Here is a 21,575-nt window from a genome sequence, read left to right as displayed (position 1 = left end):
CCCCGCAGACCCTCCACAACTAGAGAAAAGCCCAGGCAGCAACGAAGACCCAGCGCGGCCATAAAGAAGCAAATACAAATTTTAAAGAAGACGGTAAATCTGTCTTTCCCATCTTCCTCCCTGGGCCTGGAAGGAAGTTTGTGACTGAAGGAGGCAGACTTATGAGGAAGTAGTTCCAGTGTTTTCCATGTCATCGCTTCTCAAACTTGGAAGTCCCCATGCATCACTTGAGCATCTTAAAATGTAGATTCTCAGCCCGTCGGTTCAGCGTGGGACAGCAGATGCTACAGTTTTGCCAATTTCAGGGGGTGCCCATGAAGCCACAGCAGGAGGCCTACGGGATTGGACCTCCTTCCTCACGGGCAGTGGAGGGGCAGTCGGGGTGGGCGTGGAGCCACCGTGGTACAGAAGTCCCGGGAATTTGTTCTGAAGGCTCCCAGCCCTGCCAGCAGCTGCCCTTGTGCAGGGCTTCTTCAGAAGGATGTTTAAAAGGAATGGAATAACACTGTGCCCTTCCAGGAGCCAGCGTGTGGGAGACAGAATAGAGACAGGTTATAGCAGAGAATGGGATCAGGCAGATACAGAGAAAGATAGAGATGCATGGGGCGGAAGGAGAGTCCTGTAATTTCTGTCACTCTCTATCTTCTTCATCCTTTTCTCTGTTTCAATTTCTTTTTTTCCCCCATCTTGTTTCCCTCATTGCTCTTCTGTCTGTTCTAAGATAACAGAATCATTTCACTCAAGTTCCGAGGTACACAGAGGCTTGTGAGAACAGTGGACTGGCTGGGAGCCAGGATGGCAACATGTGAGCCCAGCTCTGCCGCCGGAGGCAGCGGGGCCACTAACTTGGGGTTTCTGGGCCTCAGTTTACTTTTCCGTAACAGGAGTAAGTTTGGTTAGATCAGGGCTTCCCAACCTCCGGGATCTAATGCTCCACGGTCTGAGGTGGAGCTGTTGTAGTAAAAACAGAAATGAAGTGCATAATAAACGTAACACGCTTGCATCATCCTCAAACCGTTCCTTACCACCCTGGTCCATAGAAAAATTGTCTTCCGCAAAATCGGTCCCTGGAGCCAAAAGGTTTGGAGGCCCCTGGAGATGATCTCTAGACCCTTCCCAGCTCTCCAGCCCTGTGATTTACAGTCCAAGTTAATACGTTTGTCTGTTACTTGGGGCACATGTGTTCAACTTTCAATGTAAATGAGTCAACTGTATGTCACCAGGGTTACTAGTGTGTGTAATTCCCATTTCCACCAGGCGTGTAAATGTGTGCTCGAGAAAACTCTTGTGTGAAAATTGCCCCCCCGACCACCACCCCAAGCATCATTAGAGCATGCCTGTGTGAGGCTGCTTCAATCAACCACCCTCTGAATTTCTCAGAATTAAATATATGTTCTTCTCTAGGGCTTTAACAGCCTTTGTCATTCTGGCAAATTTTAAAAGATTACCATTATTATTATTCATATCATTGGAGGGGCAGATTTTTATCTTACATCCCTCGGCCCCCACCCCCGCCCCAAGAGCTAAAAAAAAAACCTCACTTGAAAGGCTTTAAAGCTTGGCACAGTGGAAGCTGTTTTGTAAATAAGGCCAGTGTTATTTCTTGGAAAGGAGGAGGGAAGAAGAGAAGGGGGTCTGTTGGTAAAGGAGATGGAGCTGGTGGACATGGTGGACGGAAGTTAATGGGTCGACCCATTAACTTGTTTTTGTTTTGCCTTGAGGTTGTTTGATTTATAAGCGTAATAACCAGCAAGTAACCAGATACCGAAAACCAAGCAGGAGAGAAAACAAAGAGAAGCCATTCAGCATTGCAGAGGATACGGCCTGTCCTCAGCTCAGTGAGGGGTTGTGCTGGACGCACCAGGGTGTAAAAACAAGTCTGTCACCTCCAGGAATAGCGTTCATTGGCTTCTGCTCAGTTAAGAGAAAAGTTGGAGTTATTCTGAACCATTTAATAATGATGCAGAGAACAGGGTACCCCTAAGCTGGGTAAATTGCTTGTTATCTTTTGATAACAGGATTATCAATTATTTCTTAGGGAAGGGTAGCCAACACTTGGCATCTTCATGGACCCGGTATTGTCAGACTCACAGGCTGGCACTGACCAACTCCCTTAGCCAGCGAGGGCCCCTCGACCAGACGGCTCGTTGTGAAGAACATGTGAGAGATGGAGCAGCTTAAACTGGAAAGGCCTGAAGGTTGTTGCCTTCTGATGGCCTGACCACTGCCCGATGAAGAAGACAGTCCTCTACTAACTTTGCAGAGCATTCCTGTGAGAACAGACATCAGAATCATCACGTGCCTTTGCTGGACTCTAACCTCGACCTTTGTATCTCAGATTGCACCCACAAGTGAGCGGCTGGCCAAAGTAAACATGCCAGTTGGGAAATCAGTTTCCCAGAATTGGTGCTTCAGAGAATTTTCAGTACGTTCGTGGAGGTGGGAGATACAAGTAAGGGGAGAAAACTGGTCTGGGAGGGTGGGCGCCATTGTTTGGGTGTAGTTTTGTGGTGATTTTCTCTTATTTATTTTTCCAGGAGATAAGAGGGTTTTCTGTGAGCTCCTCTGAGTGAGCTGGCCTTGCTGATAACGACTCTAATGGTTTCCAAATCCTTATCCAGATGGAGTCTATGTTTATTCATCTGATAACATGGTTTCTAGTGGGAAGGCTTGGAGATCTATTGGTTAAAGGCACTCTCCTGATTTATTTTCTTGTCCATCTGCCTTTCCTACCATCCATTTAATGCAGTGTTGAGTCGCTGTTTCTTTACTTTAAATGTGGAAGGAGACAGCAAGTCAGTTTGAGCAAAGGAATGACTCAGTCCGTCTCTGCCACCATCTCTCTACTCAGAGTGCAGTCTTGATAGCTTTTTGCAGTGGCTTCTTGCCTGGTCTGCCTGTTTCCACTTTTGCCCTGTTCCCAGGAAGCCTCCTCAGTGAATCCAGAGAGATTGTTTGAATTGCAAATCTGACCATGTCATCCTCTCTTATAAATTGTTTTAATGGCTTCTCATTGCAATTACATTTTTAAAAAATATTATAAATACCTATGAATCCATTGCTCACAGAAAACTGGAACATTAACAAGAACTTATATCTACTTAGGCATTGAGCTCCATCCGATAATGCTGCTAACTCACTCTTCTGAGCTTTGTATTTAATTATTCCCCTGCTTTATTTAACTACGGTTTTATTACCTAAATGTATTCCTGTTCAATTTTAGTTACCTTAAATGTTATGAAAAGTTTATCATTCTATGTGTTATTTTCTGGGACTTGCTTTTCCATTTAATAATACATTGCTAAGATTCACCTACAGTGTTGCACATAGGTGTAGTAGATTTAACTCCTTTATGATATAATATTTCATCTTATGAATATGCCATAATTTATCTGATTTACAAGAGATGAGTCTTTTGGTTGCTTCTAGAGTTTTGTTAGCAGGAACAGTGCTACTGCGAATAGTCTTGTATAATTTCCCATTGTTCTTAGGGTAAAGAACACTGTTCTTAGGGTAAAATGTTCTTTAGGTAAGGGATCCTAAAGGAAATCAGTCCTGAATATTCACTGGAAGGACTGATGCTGAAGCTGAAACTCCAGTTTTGGCCACCTGATGCGAAGAACTGACTCCTTGGAGAAGACTGTGGTGCTGGGAAAGATTGTAGGCAGGAGGAGAAGGGGATGACAGAGGATGGGATGGTTGGATGGCATCACTGACTTGATGGACATGAATTTGAGCAAGCTCCGGGAGATGGTGATGGACAGGGAATCCTGGTGTGCTGCAGTCCATGGGATTGCAACGGACACAACTGAGCCAATGAACTGAACCAAACTGTACTAAACTTAGGGTAAAGATGGAATCCTTCAGAGGGCCTATCTCACCTGGGCTTTCCCATCTCTGCATCCTCTCCCTTCCTCACTCCCCTGGATTTCTGTGTTCCACCCCAGGCAGAGGTACTGTAAAGGGCTGAGGAGAGTTAAAAGGGTGGTATGTTCAGGAGATGGAAGTAGGGGATTGTTCTCTTTCCCGTCTCATTGTTACTGTCAACATTTCCTCCAAATCCCAAATCAATCATTAATCTATACTTAGCTGTGTCTGTCTTGCTGTCTCAGAACAGGAGGCCAGTTCACCTATTTTCTATAAAAGCTTCACTCACTTCCTGTCTAGAACATCTTCAGGCCATTGCATTGACACCTGCCCTCTACTGGACTCTGAGCTCTGAGAGCACAAACTGTCTGCCATTGTTCCCAGTTGTACCCCCTGGACCTAGCTCAGTGCCCGGCACATAGTAGGTGCTCAATATGTATTTTCAAATGAAAAAAACCCAAAAAAACAAACAGTAATTCACACAGAGTTAGGAGAGTGACTGAAAATACAGGGTGACCACATACTAGGATTCAGTGGGTATCTTCCTCAAACCTCTGGAGGAGTTGGCAAACCTTTTCTATAAAAGGCCAGACAGTCAGCATTTTTTACTTCATAGGCTGTGTGGCTTCTGACAAAGCTACTCAGCTCTGCTGTTGTATCATAGACGTAGCCCTGGAGGTCCAGTGGCTAAGAATGTGCTCCCTGCCCCCCCAAAAAAGAATGTGCTCCCAACGCAGGGGTTGATCTCAGCTTGGGGAACTAGATTTTACATGCTGCAACTAAGACCTGGCATAGCCAAATACGTAATTTATTTTTCTAAAACAGCCATAGTTAATAAGGAAGCGAAAGAGCATGACTGTGTTTCAGTAAAACTTTACCTATGGACTTTGAAACTTGAATTTCATAGAATGTTAATTTTCATGTGACATGCAATATGATTCATGTGTTACATTTGTCTTATGATTTTTGGCAACCATTAAAAACAGGAGAACCATTCTTAGCTCAGGCTGTACAGAAGCAGGCAGGGGCCGGAATTGCCCTGTAAGGCCATGGTTGGCTGATCTCCCTTTAGAGTATTTCTGTCCCCTTGCCTGTCCAGTGACATTGAATCAAGGTTAGCCAGTTGATCCCTCTTTGTAAATAGGCAGCCACTGGCAGTGGAGAGTGAGAAAAGGCCCAGAGTTAGTGCCTTAGTTAAAGAATTAAATGATACCTCATTTATTTATTTACTTTTAAACTTTTCATGAAAAGTTGCCAAATCGCTCTCCTAGCCCTCAGCCCTTCCATTGACACCTTCCTCCTTTGATACTGAAATTTAAATTCAGGCACTTAAAAGTGGATCTTATGGCAGGTTAGATTGCCATCCTAAAATAGCTGTGTCATCACCTCAAAATGCATAAAATAAAGAAACTACACACCTCCTCACCTGGCTGTGCTCTCTGGGCTGATTCCTTTGGCCTGAGCGAGGCACTGATTGCTGACCTTTGCTGACACTTGCAGTGATCTGTCCAAGTCCTTATCTGGTCTCTGCATGGAGGACGATGGTCCTTGGGTTCTAGTTTACCGGGGTGGACTTGTCCTCACTGAACGGAGGTTCTCCAGATGGTCAGGAGTCCCTGTCTGCTGCCATTCCCTTAGAAGCCACACCTGGCTAAATGCTGGGATCAGGACCCCTCTCTTAAGCCAGCATCATCTCTGACCTGGATTTCTGTGCTAACCAGTGTCCCTGCTTCTTCTCTTATTCCATATAAATCACTCTCCATGTATAAACTCAAGTGATCTTTTGAAAGCAGAAATCAGATCACATCACTCACTTGCTTAAAAATCCTCCAAGGGGTTACATTTAGAGTAAAATCCAAATTCACTACCCTGTGTTATGAGTTGAACTGTGTCCTTCCCAAAAGGTGCCCCAGCCAGGCTGACATAACATAGTTCATCTGCCTTTGTATGGATACAGGGGTGGGTTCACCAATATTACCGTGAAACTATGAAAACAAAGCCAAACGAAACAAAGGTTTCTGTCTTGCAGCATTTGTTAACACAAAGCCATGTTGACACACTTTTTAATCTGTCAGCAGACAAACCTTGGAAGGTAGCCCACACTGTCCGTGAGTTAACTTGCTTTTGTTCACTGAAGTGGAACTATTAATTCATTGGAAGGGATGTGTATCAGCACAGCTTTGAAAAGACAGTGGCGGTGTGCGGCCTTGGCAGGTACCATTGTGGACCTGAGAGTGGAATGGGGGAACAAGGAGACAGGGGTGCCATTGCCTGCTCACGGCCTGGATTGCTGAAGGTGGCACATGTGGGTCCTTGACTTGTAATGTAGAAATTGCTAGTACTGTGAACAGTTGGAAGAAAGCGCAAATTACCTTTGAATTTTGCCCTTTGCACTCAGAAACCTGTCCAAGCCATTTTCTCGTCTCTACATGGGGGTTGATGGTCTTCAGATTCCAGTTGACCTCTTGGGGTGGACTGTCCCCAGAGAGCTTTCCCTCAGCAAGCAGAGGTTCTCCAGATAGAAGTGTCCATTGCCTGGTCAATTCACTGAGAGGCCACACCTGGCTAAACACCGTAGAGACCTGACCAACTGCAGGAACTGAGACACCTCTTCCGAGCCAGCATCATCTCTGGCCAGGATTTCTGTGCTAACTTGTGTTCCTCTTCCCCTTCTGTCCAGGATAAGCCTCTCTCTGCTTATAAACCCGTGTGATCTTTTGAAAGCAGAACTCAGATCTCATCACTCATGTGTTTAAAACCCTCCAAAGGGTTGCATTTAGAATAAAATCTGGAATCTTTACCATGTGTTATGGGTCAAACTATGCCCTCCCCAGAAGATAGTGAAGTCCTGAGTTTCTGTGAATATGAACTTATTGAAAATAGCATCTTTGCAGATGATCCAGTTAAAATGGGATAACAAAAAGGGTCCTGATCCAATGAGACTGGTGTCCTTATAAAAAGGGGAAATCAGATACAGAAACAGGCATGCGTAGAGGGAAGGTTACATAAAGATGTAAGGCAAAAGCCAGCAGTGAGCTCAGGAATGCCTGAGGCCCTAGAAGCAGGAGAGAGGCCTGGAAGAGATTCCCCCTCATGGCCTCAGGAGGAACCAGCTATGAGACACTTGAGCTTGGATTTCCAGCCTCTAGAGCTGTGAGACAGTGTCTCTTCTCTAAGCCACCTAGTTTGCAATGTGTTACGGCAGTCTCCAGAAATTAATACGCCTGCTTATAAAGCTTGTGCGGTCTGCACTCCCCTTCCTCTAGGGCCGCCCTTTGAATTATGTTCATTGCTAAGTCACTCTGCTTCTTGACTGGGCAGCACTGTGGCTGCCCAAATGGCAATGGGAAAAGTGGGTGGGAGTGGTGGTGGTTAGAATCAGGGGCTTTATTGACATTTAATGGAAGGGGAGGCCAGGAATATTAGAAATTTCCAAATGCATAGAAACCACCCCCCCCCACACACACACACACAATATAGCCACTGATGGCCACATCACCAAAATTCCTGCACCACACTAGCCTTGAGTCCATTCTGTGAAACTGCCCCCATTCCCCCTAGCTCACCTGGGGCCTCTGCCTAGAATGTTCCCCACTGCTCTTTATGTGGGTTAAATCAGAACTCAAATGTAATCTTCTCAGAGAGGCTTTCTAGTAAAGAATCCACGTGTTCACTTACTGTCACATCAGTCTTTAAAAAATACCCCTGCACAAATAGCATTACTACTATTTGATTTTTAAAAACCTGTTAGTTTATCTGTTTGTCTCCTCCCATTAGAACATGAGTTTGATGGAAGCAGGACTGTGTGGTAAGCCCGGGATCTACAGCAGAACCTGTATCAGGGCTTCCCTGATAGCTCAGTTGGTAAAGAATCTGCCTGCAAGAGGGGAGACCTGGGTTTGATCCCTGGGTTAGGAAGATCCCCTAGAGAAGGGAAAGGCTACCCACTGCAGTATTCTGGCCTGGAGAATTCCATGGACTATATAGTCCATGGAGTTGCAAAGAGTTGGACATGACTGAGCAACTTTCACTTTCATTTTCACAGCAGAGCCTGGCACAGAATAGGTTGGATAAATGAATCCTAACCCCAAAACTGGAAACTGTGAAAAGCCTGGGGTCAGAGAGAGAAGGAAGGCAGGGAGACAGGGCAGGGAGAAGGCAGAGCAGATGAAATGTGGTGGGAGAGGTGACAAGGCACTGGTCAGGGCCATGGCTTTAACAGCAGCTGGACTTTCCAGATTGTTCTCAGCCCACGAAACAGGAGAGGACAGGATTCCTGAAGTGTCTTTGGGGGAGCCCCCTTTCTTCATACAGTGAGGAGAAGGGTGTGGAATCCTTTAAACCCAGATCGGTAGAAACTCGAAAAAGAGAACTAGCTTTCCCATGGTTTAAGAGGAGTTTGTGCTTGACGGATGACAGACTGACTTTTATTGAACTATTGGATAATGGGGAGCCGAGCAGGGAAAACGCAGCTGTAAAGTTGATATTAAGAAGGACAAGCCCATCTTCCATGAAATGCCCTTTGTGTCCCCACGAGAGCCAGCTATTGGGCTGGATGGGATGTGGACTTCTCCTTTCCTTGCTTTTTTACAGGGCTATCTTTTCCTTTAAAAGATACAGAACAAACATTATGCAAGCTTCTACATGGACCCTGAAGCTGACTCATTTCAAAAGACACACAAGTATTAAAAACAGAATTTGTTGCTGTTAGTCACTCAGTCATGTCCGATTCTTTGCTACCCCATGGACTGCAGCATGTCGGGCTTCCCTGTCCTTCACCATCTCCCGGAGCTTGCTCAAACCCATGTCCATTGAGTCGGTGATGCAATCCAACCATCTCATCCTCTGTCGTCCCCTTCTCCTCCTGCCTTCAGTCTTTCCCAGCATCAGAGTCTTTTCTAGTGAGTCAGCTCTTCACATCAAAGAAGTGACCAAAGTACTGGAACTTCAGCTTCAGCATCAGTCCTTCTAATGAATATTCAAAAAAGCAGAGTTAGGTTTTTCAAAGCAATTGCAGCCTTTATTTTTTCTTTAGACATTCTCTGTTTTACTTAGCTTGCTTGATATAAAGTTTCATTTTCCATCGTGGTGCAAACTTGGAACTCTGGAGGCGAGAGGCACTGTTCTCCCCTGGCTGAGAGATGGCCTTTGCTGTGATTCCACCTCTGCTGCTAATTTGCGGGATGACCTTTCGTGTTTTACTTAACCTCGTAAGGCCTTCAATTATTCTACAGAAAATTCAACGGGAATACATTACACCACAGGGGACTGACTATAGTGAAAGAATGAAACAATATACTGGAAAGCACATCGAGGAACTTTCTGTCTGCCTTTCTTTACCTCGTTTTGTTATTTCAGCTCTTTGCCTGAGGCCCCTCCCTCCAGGCAGACCCTCATCTTTCTTGTCTTTTTCCGTCCTACAGGTTTCCCAAACTTTAGTCATTCATGTACCAAATTAGCAATTTGTGCTGTGTTTGAATACCAATCGCACTATTATTTGGTTAATATTTTCTTTATTGACTCACTTTTTAAATTTAAATTGGTTTACTTGAAAAGGAAAATTGTGCATCACTATATGCGACAATGAGGTCATAAGTTGGTCAAACATATTTCCTCCAATATACATTTTGTTACTATACGATCATTAAAATTAAAAAAATTAAAACATGGCATCCGGACGTAAGCGCCTGTTTCTTCATGACACAGTCCCTAGCACCACAGACTAAGTCTGTCCCTCTGTGTATTGCCTGGCTTTCTCTTTTGTAACACTCACAATAATCATACCCCATTTGTCATTATCCCCTCATATCTACCTCTTCCACAAGAATATAATCTCTATAAGGGCAAGAGCAGTGCTTATATATTGAGGGGATCGCTTCATACTTAGAACATAAAAGGTATTCAAAAAGTTTTTGTGGGATTAGATAAAAAATTCATCTGTGTACAGACCTCAGATTATCTCGAGACCACCAGTGGAAAATTTCAGTGTCTGACACCCTCTCTTTCTTTTCCTTCTATCCCAGGGCTGTCCAATGTGGGGACAGTTGGAGTCCTGTGAGCAGTCAGGTTGAAATTGACTCGTAGGAAACTGGGGGTTACATAGATAGGAGTCTAGGCGCTTCATTGTCTATTGATCCAAATTTTAAGAATTGATATGTGCAGGGAGTTAAGAGCTGAAGGCTACGGAGTTTTCACAGCTATGAATTCTTGGGATGTATAATTAATGGCAACTCATTCTTCTATCCCAACAGACTTCTTCCCACATGAGATATATTGATTTACTCCCCCCGGGAGTGTTGTGTTGTTGCGGATGCCTGGGCAATACTTAAATCGCCGTGGAGTCCTCAAAGGAGGCCCTGAACCTTATTTGTACTTGTGTTTGTTTGACCTCTTACCTCTGCTTCTAAGTTTCCATAAGTTTCTGAGCATCTGAGAAAGCGACCGTGTAGACATGGTAGATGTCTTGGCAGGTGTCTGGTCCTGCCTGGGTACTGAGTCCTTGACAGTGGTTTTCTAGAAAAATGATGTGCTCCTTATCTATTTGCTAATTTCTTCCACATATCACAAGACTTTTCTGTAAATTCCCATCAGTCTTGACAAAGTTATCTTGTAGACTTATGTAGTGATTTTGATGGCTGCACAGAGCTGTTTGTCTTGTTCAGAACTAAATTAATAACACCATGATGGCACCTACTTTAGCACCAAACTTCTTAAACTCTCCTAATATACTAATCAGCATGTCAGTGAATTATTTTTTTTTTCTGGATAAAGACAAGCCTGGTGAAATGGATTAGACATTCACATGGCATTGCATAATTCAGCATGCCAGTACGGTGCATATGATTTGCATTAATAGCCTGCACTGAAGCTGCTGCTCATAGGTTTCTCTCATTAGGTCAAATATGGAAGATTCCAGACTGTCAATCAATTACAGTTATTTCCTTTTCCATATTTATTCCATCACCATCATTGACAGCTACCATTAAGTGACATTAATACAGTACAATATCATCTTGCATTTCTACTGAGCATCTTAGGATGCCTAACACTTCCTCTCCAGCCAAGAAATCACATTACCAAAAAAAAAATGTCCTCATCCTCTAGGTAGAAAATAGGCTACCCACTCTCTGGGATGCTGTGGGAGTTGCCCAGAATCTCTGGAGATGGTCTTGACTTCTGGTCACGGGCGTTCACTTTTCTGTTGTCTAAAAATACCTGAGGCTATGACTCTAGGTAGTGGGGTGTGTTAGTGGATGGTGATGACTTTCCAGGGAGCCCACTGGACCACACCGGTCACCTTGACTCCACATTGATTTAGGACATGTTTACAAGGCAGAGACAGCAGGGAATTCTTATGGAAGAAATCACTTACTTCGTGATTGTAGTGGTTCTCCAGAACTGCCCTGCTGTAGAAGGGCAGCGGCTGCTGAATGTCACTTTTCCGCAGTCATCTGTGCCTCCACGCCTCCCTGCCCAACCCATCTCGCACCATCGCATAAAATACCATTGGTCACCTCGACTCAGTAGAGCGGGACAAAGCGCCCCTTTGCAGACAGATTATTCCTGTATGCCAAGTTCCCAGACAACTCTGGCATATCCTCTCTTCTCCTCCTGTCTTTCCTGGAGTCAGGGATTGTGAGTCTTGCTATACAAGCCATCCTGTTGTCCAGCTGTCACCGATTATGTATAGACTGCTCCCTTGCTCAGTTTGGGGTGACACACTAGTAGGGTTTCCAAACCAAATATAGAATGCCCAGTTCAGTTTGAATTTCAGATGCACAATGAACTGTTTGGTATAAATATGTTCCAAATACTGCATGGAACATGTAAAAATTTCCATTGTGTATCTGAAATCCAAATTAAGCTGGGCATTCTGTATTTTTATTTGCCAAGCCTGGCACCTGTACCCATCAAGTGCATCAAAAGCCTAAGAACCAAACCAGTCAAGTTGAGATCCTAGGAGAAACCAAATCAAGACACTGTGCCTACAGGTATTTGCAAGGCAACATGCTCACAGCTGTGGGGGATGCAAAATAGCATCAGACCTGGTGGAAAAAACAGGACAGGAAGGGAATGGCCACAGGCCAGTGAGAGGCTCTGATGCTAGAGCGAAAAGCTTGGCTCCAGAACTACAGAAAAGCAGAAGAGTATTAGAAAACTGCCTCTTGTGGTTTTCTTTATCGATAGCCTTTTATGACGGCTTCTTGCAGTCAGGACTCCTCCTGCACACTGGGGAGAAGTCTGGAGAGACTGGAAAAGGGAGCTTTCTGACAGGCATGGAGGGTTGTGGGCATAGCACTTGCCTTGATCTTTTATCGTTGGGGTAAAGCCAGCATCATCTTGACTGATGGTTGAGGGAGAGCCTGGGAAAATCAATAGGTATTTGTGGAGTTGGATTACTAACAAATTTTTGAGCAGAGAGTGCGTGATGAAAGATACTTTACCAAGAGGATATTGGAGGTGTTGTGTGGCAGAACAAGGCGAATAAGGCGACTTCAGTAACTGGAAAATAGCCAACTCTCTGTTCTGATGGGATCACCCCTGCCTCAGTATTCACACTGGGTAACTCCTGACCCTGCCATCCCTCTCACTCAGCAGTCAAGCATCCCCTAACTCAGGGCATCTCCAGCACTCGTGATGATTGTATTACTATCAAGTGATTGTTGCTCTGTTTCTTCTGAGAACGGGGAGAATAATTATATCCCGGAGGAGGGAAATGCAGAGAAATCAAGATGCAGAATTGTGGCAGAGAGAAGACAACAGAAAAAAAAGAGGGACTTAGAGAAATCGTAGATGAGCTGGGAGAGCAGAGTGTCATAGATTGCTTTTCTTGTCAATTAATATTTGTGTGGTTGGCGATAAGGAACATCGTGCCTTGCATTTTTGTTTCAGATTGTAATCAGATGATAACCCATAGGCAGAAGCAGCAACAGAACAACACGAGTATGTGTGATCTCTTTAAAGACACCTAGATTTGGTTCTGAGGAGGCTGACAAGGCTTTCAAGATGCTGGTAGGGGAAAGGATAATAGAGCCAACAAGGATCTTTGTCATACCTGAAGCTGCTTAAGGGTTTGGAGAGAATGAATGAGAACCTTGGGCGACCACATCTTTCCCATAGAGCCTGATTGGAAACCGAGTGCCTCAAGAATTAAAAAGTTAGGAAAAGAAGAAAGTGCTCAACAACAATCTCTTCTTTTTCCTTCCCCCTGCTTTGCTGCCTCTGGTCTTTCATATCTTAAATAATGTGCTGCGCTTAGTCACTCAGTCGTGTCCGACTCTCTGTGACCCCATGGACTGTAGCCCGCCAGGCTCCTCTGTCCATGGGGGTTCTCCAGGCAAGAATCCTGGAGTGGGTTGCCATGCCCTTCTGCAGAGGATCTTCCCAACTCAGGGATGGAAACCAGGTCTCCCACATTGCAGGCGGATTCTTTACCATCTGAGCCACAAGGGAAGCCCCATATTAAAAATAGTTAATAAGTAACTGCTACGGACTATGTTTTTGCCCTTGCGCCAACCTTGAAGTAGTTTTCTATTCTTCACGTTCCCCTCAATGAAAATCCACTACTCAAGGCTAAGAATACAGATTTTACTAAAGATTTTATAAGGAAGACAATGAGGGGGCTTTACATCTCACAGTGCTCAAACTTCATGCCCCAAACTGCCGTTAGGTATCTCCCCCCAAGTCTTTTCTCTGCTGTTGGCCTTTGTGTCTTTTAAACCTCCTACCAAATAGCTTCTCAAATTCTCCAGTTGAGAGAATTCTTCCCCTCCATTGAGCCTTGACACTGCAGAAACATTTAGCCATTCCTCACTTCTCTGAGTCGTTGGCACCAGCCACCCACAGGCCCTGGGCACCTAGCCTTCAATCAGGTTTATCAAAGCATTCCTCCTAAAAGTACGTGTCTCTGCTTCTTGCAAGGAATTAATGTAAAACTGCTAAGAAGAGTGAGATTTTCATTGTATTGCCACAGGAACATAATTTATCAGGGAATAACATCTGGCAACATTTACCATATGCTTTAGGTTCTTAATTTTTATATTATTTGCTGACCTCTTATCTGGGGCCTTCCCTGGTGGCTCAGATGATAAAGCTGTCTGCCTACAATGTGGGAGACCCAGGTTTGATCCCTGGGTTGGGAAGAGTCTCTGGAGAAGGAAATGGCAACCCACTCCAGTACTCTTGCCTAGAAAATCCCATGGATGGAGGATCGTGGTAGGCTGCAGTCCATGGGGTCGCAAAGAGTCAGACACGACTGAGCGACTTCACTATCTGGGGCCAGAGGCTGGGCTTGTAGGCAGTGGAGAGACATGGATTCCTGTCCAACTGCATTTTCAGGATGACATCAATTCTTTGCCCACTGTTGAGTGAGTGAGTCCAAAGAATTCTGAGTTGACATTTCCCCAAAGCTGGGAGAGAAACCAGCATTTTGTTTTTTAGCTTCTCCATCCATGGATAGTGGCCAGCCATCTTTCTTCCTTCTCTCTCCGTAGGGGCTGCCCCCCTTGGAATTCCCCTCTGTTTTTTGCAGCAATCAGAAACTTCACTGTTCCCCATGTGCTACAAACTCCTTTATGACCACAGTAAGTCTCAAAGATCTAAGAATTACTATATCAATTTCTTGATTTTAATGTTATCTTGCTTATGCTCTTGGGGACACTGAGGTTTAGTGATGCTCATTCATGGCCTTGGGAGACTCCAAGAGTTTGCCCAAGAGATGGCTTGTAAACTCTTTTCTCCAGTACAGAATTCACCCTCCTGCAGTTTTGTGTTGCTTTTGCATGAACTGCACTCATTAAGGTCATGTTTGCTGAAATGAAAATCAGGCTTGATATATACTTGATATGAACTAGGCTGCTGAAGAAAGAGATTTGTTAAATAAATCTGGAAAAATCAAGGTGTGTTGTTGTTGGCTTTGAAACCCATGTAGGAAACACCTTTGTGGAGGTCACTGTGTTTTGTTGTTCATCATTTGTCTTCCTCTTTTCTGTCATTTTCCCAGGACAGAGTGTGTTCTTTTCTCCTTCTGTTTCACCTACCTGTTACATTCTTGGATCACCTCCTCATTATTTGATCAGTAATTCTGCTTGAGCCCATTAATGTTGCCTCTTCTTTCTCAATTTACTGGTTTCTATGATGCATCTTCCTTCTCAGTATTTCTTTCTAGATCAGACGTCGTCCTCAGTCATCCTTTTTTCTCTCCTTTGAGATATGTCATATCCTAAGGAATATCAGCCGCCACACCCCCACCCAGCCTCCCCCCTCCTTGCTTCCCCCTGGACCCTCCTGTGGCTTCTGCTGCCGCAGTCACTCCATGTCTCCTTGCTCACCATGCTTCATTTCTGTCCTTGTCATTCAAGGGGAACAGTTCAGCGATCTTTCCCTGCTCTGCCCACTGAGTTCATTTACAATTTACAATCCTAACAGTTTCTGGTTGTCAGCTTGCCTGACTGTAACTTCTAATGTTTACTCTTACTGTCCTCTCCTTCAAGTCTTCCTGTCACCTTTCATCTCTGAAGTTGTCAGTATTCACCCCCAGTTTCTTTTCCTTTTTCTCTCCTACTTCTTTCCTTGTTCCTTTTGACGCTCTGTTTACTCTTGTATGCTGAATAAGTATGGATTTGTAAAAAGTTGTGATGAGAGCAAAGGAAGTGCAGAGTGTTCCTGTATACGTCTTACCCGATGTCGCCTAAGGTGGCCTCTTAGGTAACGTAGTACTATGTCAACACCGGGAAACTGATGTTGGCGCAGCGTGTGCAGAGTTCTGTGCCTTTCTGTCACTCCCGTGTAGACTCCTGTAGTCATCAAGAAACAGAATGATTTCATCACCATGGAGATCTCCCTCAGGCTTCCTGTTTATAACCATACTCACCATCTTTAATCTATGATAACCATTAAGATTTTTTCAATTCTATAATTTTAAAAATACTATACAAAGGACATAGTACAGCATGCAACCTATTGAGACTGGCTTTTTTATTTTTCACTGAACTTAATGCCCTTGAAGTCCATCCAAGTTGTTGTGTGTATTGATAGTCAGTTTCTATTTATTGCCGAGTAGTATTCCGAACATTTACCTGTTGAAGGACATTTGGTTGCTTCCCGGTTTTTGGCTTGCAAAGAATCTTTGCTCTGTTTTCCTCTTTTTACTTCCACGTTGCTACTTTCTAGCACATGTTTGCAGGTAAAGAAAACCTTTTGGAAGAGGAATCGTGCATCGGTTCTTTTACCTAGTCAAGGCTTAGGTTCATCCCAGAGGGACTGACACGGTAGATAAGCCTCTCTTTTCAGAAACAGTCTTGTGTTTTTGGCATCTGAATTTAAACCTCCTCTTCCAATTCTTGTTTGTCAGTAAATGCCTTGCCTGGGGTGAATGCACTAGATTTCACCTCCATGGAGATGTTCCAATATAAATTTTGGTCACACACAAAAATCAGGTTTAGTTATTTTAAGTTAAGCTGTTAATTTAAAATGACTATATCATTACAAGGGCTTTAGTGCCTGTTCAGAAGTGCCTTCAAGTTATTTCTGGCACAATGCATTGAAACTAGTGGCCTTTACAACTCAGTACTCAAGGGAAACAAGACAAGCTGAGTTACAGCTGTTTGACTTGAAGGCAGGGTCAGCTAGTGGCATTTGCTAAAGAAAAAAATTCACAAGCTCATTTTCCAAATGAGTTTAAGGTTCAATATTTTGTTAGCAGTGCACGTGTTTGAGAGGGAACTCCTGAGTGCTGGTGGGCTGGTTTTGTCTTGGTTTTAGTAAACTAGTGCATTTGCCTAACATTTTTGGCATGTGGTAATGAAAGCTGACACAGGGTTTCCCTTCAGTGAGTAACTTGGTTTCTCCTTGTGTTTGAAATATCACATATTTGCATTGAGTCCAAGTTGATATGATTATATGGCAAAGAAATAAACATGTGAATATTAAAATATTGCTGGATACTTGAGTCTTTCAGGAAGAAAGGAATTGAACATATATGACAGAGACATTTGGACTAGCTCCTCGAGATTTCTTAAAGTTTGCAGGAAATTTAGAAATTTGATACTTAAACCAATTATGAGAATCTTCTCCATTTTATGAAGTTTCAGGGTCTTGGCTTTGTCTGGGCCTTTGGTTCAGTTAGCACTTTTGTGAAAGAAAGATCCTACTTGCTATCCTCCGTGCCCTCCTTCCGTAAGTCCTCAGAGATGACAAGCGGAGGTGCAGTGGGTCTTGGTGTGACAAGTACGGGTCAGCAGTGTGTCATTGGTGAGATGGGGAAGCCGCTTTCCACCTAGGCTGGTGTCCCGGGATCAGCATTTTCAGCTCCTGTTTCCACAGTACCCCAAGGACTCTTCAAGTGTTGTGTGAGAGAACTGTAAGGTCCCATGTCAAATTCAAGTGAATTTTAACCAAAAAACCAGAAGGACAAAAACCTTCCCATTTTGTGAAGGTTTCTTAGGATGCATTATCATACATAGTATGGGCTATTCTAGAGCAGTGTAGCTCAGGGAAGGTTTGAGACATCCTTCTAAATGAGGATTTATTCAACTTTTGATGGGCCAAAATCCCAGAACTAAGACATTCAGGGTGAAGGGAGGGGAAATTCAGAGGACTCTTTTTCAAAAGAGATTACTGGCTAGAGTCTCAACCTTCTCCTTTAGTGATACTGCAAACATTACAGTCATCAGAATTTTTTGTTAATCAGTCTTTCTGCACATCTGCAATACGAGGATTGATACTGGCAATGATGACTCAGGTGTGAACATCTTGAACTAGCTGTGAATGACCAGAAATCAAGTTTTCTGAGCTTCTAATGGTGGTATTCATGCTGTCCCACCATATCTGAGTGCCTTAAAGAGCAGGCTCTCCTTACGTGCACAGGGGGATTGCCAATAGCATTAGTGCCAGTGTTCCCTTATTGTGACCAGAGAGTGTGAGTCAGAGGGAGCTAGTTTCTAGTACTTCCCGCAGAAAAGCCACGAACCTCCTTTCCCAGGAAGCTTTTAGCTCTCCCATCTTGTTAGCCAGAATTGAGTCGCATGGCCAATCTTCAACTTTAACAAGGATGGAATTATGTTTAGAGGTTTAGACTAATGAGGATGGGGACAAGTTGGATTCAAAGGAAAACTTGCTTTTGGTAAGGAGAAGCAAGTCTTGGACTATATAGAAGGGAAACTAGATTCTGTTTGATTTATAAATGAATGGCATTTAGAGATGTGTACGTGTGCATGCATAGTTGCTCAGTCTGACTTTTGTGACCCCCTGGACTGTTGTCTGCCAGGCTCCTCTGTCCATGGGATTCTCCAGGCAAGAACACTGGAGTGGGCTGCCATTCCCTCCTCCAGAGGATCTTCCCGACCCAGGGGTCAAACCCTCATCTCCTAAGTCTCCCTCATTGGCAGGTGGGTTCTTTACCATTGAGCCACTTTAGAAAGAGATACATCTAAAAAAAAAGGACATTTTTTACTTTTATAGGGGAAAACAGTTTTCCTAAACGTTCTCTTGAAGTTCACTCTTAAGCTCAGACATATATAATAGCTTACGCTGTTGTGTTGGTTTCTGCTGTATGATGAAGTGAAGCAGCTCTACATATGTCTGCTTCTTCACCCCCCTCCAACTCCTGCCCCCTTCCCTGGAGGTTGCCAAACACTGGCTGCATCCCTCGACTGATACTCACAACTCCTCTCAGCTGGCCTTCTCCACACAACTCTCTCCTCCAAGTTTGCATTTCTGCCCTCACCCTTCAGGCCTAAGGGTGGCAACAAGACCCCACGTGGTTTCCCTACACCCCACCCACACCTTGGAACATAATCCCTTTGTAAATGCTTCTTAAATTACTGAATTCAGCGTGCCAGATGTTTCTTGCCTGGACCACAACTTATATAACCATGCTCATCAAAGGCTCTGTCCTGCCCAGAAAACAAGTCTTCAGCCTTGCCATTTCCCAACACACTCGTGCTCTCTCACCCTGGTGGACTTTCTGTTTCCTGGACATGTTGTGTCCTTTTGCTTCTTGGGGGTTTTGTGAGTAATGCTTCCTTTTCTGAGTTATCTTTCTGGACATTGTCTTTTACATCTTTCAAGACTCTGCTCAAGCATCACCTGTTGACTTTTGCTGACCTTCCCCGAGCAGGCTCGTTGCCCACTCCTCTGCACCCCCACATCCTGCTACACACAGTAAAGTCTTCTCATGGCCAGAGGCTCCATTTTCCAACTCCTTGCTGAACCCCTTGACTGTCTGAGCTGTATTCTGCTTTTCTTGGTTCGCCAAGTGTCTGCTGTTATCCCTGGTGGGCTTAATAAATTTTTTGAGTGAATATATTTTCTTTATGGACTGTATTATCTCTTGCACTGTTCATATAAATGAGATTACTGCAATAAAATATAGTCAGCCCTCTGTATTTGCAGATGTGGAACCGTGAATATGGAGAGTTGACTGGACACCCCATTTCATATAATGGACTTGAACATCCTCAGAGTTCGGTATCCGCAGGGAGTCCAGGAACCAACTGTACCGACTTCATCAAGGCAAGCGTGTGTGTTGTTTTCTATTTTGATGAGTATTACTTGGTTTTACACCTCATGACAATTCTTAGAGACTGGTGGATGGGAGGCAGATTCCTCTGTCACTTGGATTGTCAGTGGCAGAACTTGGCCAAGACTCTAGACCTCTTGATACAAGTTTGGTGCTTTTTCAATTAGAGCACTCTTCCTCCTGAGATGCCAGATTAAAAAACCACAAAGCCAGGGGCAGACTGGATGATTGCACGCTACCCTAAGGGCCACTTCAGATGGAAGGCAACTCAAGTGCCATAGAGATAACTCCAAGTGATTATAAACACATGTTAGAAAGGCTGTTTAGAGAAAGCTTGTTGTCAGAAGGGTTCTAACGAACGGAACTGGTCACATTACTGGAACCCAACCTCCATTGCCCAAGAATTATGTCTGATGTAAGCTCCAGGGACCATCAACAAAACATGACAGTGGGATTACAATTAGGATATGAACATCACAAAGAAGCATTCTGTAACCCTGGGGAAGGGATGGATGGTTTCTGTAATTCAAACCATACCCCACAAGAAAGTAATTTATAGGCAGCAGCACACAAATAAAGACAAATTTGAGAGCATTTGGGAAATTTCTGTTATGTCAATAGAAGGCTTAAATGTTTTCCTTCTGTCTGCCTTTGGAGAAGGATCATCATGTTAAAAGCACTGCTAATAATGTAGCTCACTTTTAAGGAACATTCACAGAGATACAATCAGAGAATTTCAGCAGGAAAAGGAACCTTAAAGGTCATCCAATGGGGGGCTTTGGACCTTCAGATTTTTTTCCAACAGGAAGGAAAACATGAACTCTGAATACTCCAGTTGATTGAGGGTCAGGACAGATTAAATTTTAGATCCCATGAGATCTCTGCAACCTGAAGAGTGTCAGAGCATGAATGTGATCTCTATGGGTTCCTGTCATAACCTCATAATCATGATGAACCTTCCATTAACTGAAACACACGTTAGTGGCTTAGATCTCTCTCCTTATCTTTCACTGAAGACAGGTAAGTGAGTTAACAGAACATAAAGGAAATAAACAATATAAATTTCTATGCATCCATCTTTATCTTTTAAACTTGCTATATTGGTGCTCTTAATCTTAAAATGTTCATATCTTTTAACCCGATGATTTCCTTTTTGGGGAAAATTTATCTTAGGGATATCATAAGAGTTGTAGATAAAGATCTGGAAAGAAACCAAACTGTCTGACGATAAGGAAAGCATTAGTTAAATCCAATTAATAGAATTCTGTGTCATTATTTAGATCACATGTTTGGAAAAAATTTCAGTGATGTGAAGGTGTTTATGGTATAAATCATAAGAGCAAGATATAGAACTATAGCTATAGTATAATTTGTCTGATGTTTTGAAAACCTTTTTCTCTTTGCCTAGATACATATAGCTATAAATAGTAAAAAATACCAGAAGGAAACCATCAAAATATTAATTATGGTTATTTCTGGGTGGTGGGATTACGGGTGTATTTTTATTTTATCCTTTGTACTTAGCTCTTTTTCCAAACTTTGTGAGTATGAATCTGAAAACAACTTTGTAAGCTGTATTGAAAACCCTTTGCTGCCTCCTCCCTATTTTCAAGGCAAAATCCAGACTCTGCAGTGTGGCCCGTGGGCTCCTTATGGCCTGGCTACACACCCTCCCGGCTCACGTCTCCCCACTCGTCTCTGTGTCTGTGTCTTGGAGAGCCCTGGGGATGAGCCCTCCAGTGGTCCCTTCCCTGGCCTCTGAGGTTCGAGCCCCTCCTCTGGTCCCTGGCTGCCCATCGTTTGTGTCTCCGGCGGCATTCATCCCATCGTACGGTGACAGAACACGGCTCTCGTCCCCCTCGACCTGACCCGAATCCCCCTGTGGGGAGCAGGGGCCATCCTTTTCCTGTGTACACAGCACCCATCACAGCATCTGGTGCCTAGTCATGCTGAATGAAAGCACGTGAGAGGGAAGCGGAGGGCAGAGAGAAGAGCAGGTGGAGAAACTGAATGAGTCCGTTATTGGCAAAAGGAAATAATGCATGTCCTTCTATACCCATCCAGCTCAAGCTGCATTTCCTACTGAGCCTTCCTGTGTATCTACCAATGAACGAAGTTCTGACTTCGAGGTCCCTGTAGCACCTTTCAGGGGAACCTTGGCAAATGCCAATTCTGCCCCCCCTTTTTT

At 44.0% G+C, this 21,575-nt stretch overlaps 1 long non-coding RNA gene across 1 annotated transcript; it reads left to right on the top strand.

The window, feature by feature from the left end:
• Positions 1-2,261: 2,261 nt before the first annotated feature.
• On the top strand, positions 2,262-19,981 carry LOC139031530 (uncharacterized). The gene is made up of 3 exons (XR_011484029.1): positions 2,262-2,452; positions 18,134-18,254; positions 19,261-19,981. It is a non-coding gene; the product is annotated as an uncharacterized lncRNA (long non-coding RNA).
• The last annotated feature ends 1,594 nt before the right edge of the window (positions 19,982-21,575 follow it).

Source organism: Odocoileus virginianus, chromosome 27 (genome assembly GCF_023699985.2).
Source record: "Odocoileus virginianus isolate 20LAN1187 ecotype Illinois chromosome 27, Ovbor_1.2, whole genome shotgun sequence".
Lineage (NCBI taxonomy): Eukaryota > Metazoa > Chordata > Mammalia > Artiodactyla > Cervidae > Odocoileus > Odocoileus virginianus.
Note: the sequence above shows the minus strand (reverse complement) of the source record. Positions and strands in the feature narration are given on the sequence as shown.